The sequence below is a fragment of the Cydia strobilella genome, chromosome 16, assembly GCF_947568885.1.
Source record: "Cydia strobilella chromosome 16, ilCydStro3.1, whole genome shotgun sequence".
NCBI classification, from domain to species: domain Eukaryota; kingdom Metazoa; phylum Arthropoda; class Insecta; order Lepidoptera; family Tortricidae; genus Cydia; species Cydia strobilella.
Genome location: NC_086056.1, coordinates 15,856,865 through 15,858,109, shown reverse-complemented (window position 1 = coordinate 15,858,109; position 1,245 = coordinate 15,856,865). Strand labels below are relative to the sequence as shown.

At 38.5% G+C, this 1,245-nt stretch overlaps 1 non-coding gene across 1 annotated transcript; it reads left to right on the top strand.

Moving 5' to 3' along the window:
* Window positions 1–464: 464 nt before the first annotated feature.
* Trnad-guc (transfer RNA aspartic acid (anticodon GUC)) lies at window positions 465–536 on the top strand. The gene has a single exon. It is a non-coding gene; the product is annotated as a tRNA-Asp (tRNA).
* The last annotated feature ends 709 nt before the right edge of the window (window positions 537–1,245 follow it).

The following is a 1,245-nucleotide window of genomic DNA, read 5'->3' as shown; positions in this document are numbered from 1 at the left end:
CGTGCGGCTGGCGTATACGAGGGAAGCGCTGCGAGCTGAACTGGACATACTCAGGGCAAGTTAGTAGTTTAGAAAGAAACTACGCTTGCGATATGTGTGAAACATTGCGACAGGCAAAAATGTTATTTGTAGTTTCCTTAAAATGAAAACAAGAAACAGATGAGAGATGACATAGACTTATATTGACCGGAATATGGACCGTGATTACCTTTTGTACCCACCCGCTATCTTCAACAAGATGCATGTAACTGCGTCGAAATATCGGGAGCTCGAAAACAAAACGGTCTATATAAGTCTAGTGAAACTAACCGTGAATCATTTAAAACTGAGACTACTGAGACATATTTGACCTTCGTCTTATCTTTTCTTTTTTATTGGCGAACTCTGAAAACAAACATTTCAATTTTATCACGGTTTTTGCGTATTCAAGACTATGACATGTAATTTCGACAATGACACCAACATCTTCGGTAGTATAGTGGTAAGTATCCCCGCCTGTCACGCGGGAGACCGGGGTTCGATTCCCCGCCGGAGAGACTCTTTTTGCATTTTTATTTCATATTTTCGGGAAAGCTTTTGCATCCTGCGTGCTGTATTTTAATGATTAGTTGATTACCATGTATTTTAAAAGCGTCTTTTTTTTTGTTACAGAGCTGACAGAAGTAAAACTGAAAAATTTGGATTTGTGAAAAATAAGTGTAAATTGAAAGTGATTTGAAAGTACAATAAAGAAACTTTTAATGGCATCTGTATTTAATATACCTTATTTCGACATACAGTAACAGGAAAAGCATGTTTTTACATATTTTACATTTTGTACTAAGTTAGGAGTCAGCCACTACACTCATATTCACAAAAATACCAATATTTTATTCACTTAAATGGAGAATCCTGTATTCACTATGTGCGCTACTACTAGCTAACATTAATTGTTCGATAATTAAATGAAAGTATGAACACGAAAGTTCTCATTTTTGCCACAGTTTTTTTTTAGTTTTCGCATTACACACTCCTGCTGCTTTTTTCCACTCCATTCCACTTTTCCTCGTTATGTGGCGTCACCTGACGGTGCGAATGGAACTTCAGATACACTGCGGGTAGATCCACTTGTACAAATCCAGTGGATCTACCCGCAGTGTCCCAGCCCGCAGGTTGCCTATTCTACTCGCTCCTAAATGCAGGCTCGCGAAGTCACGAAAGTCACTAAATATTATGGGACCAAAGCTTTATAACTCAGTACCGACC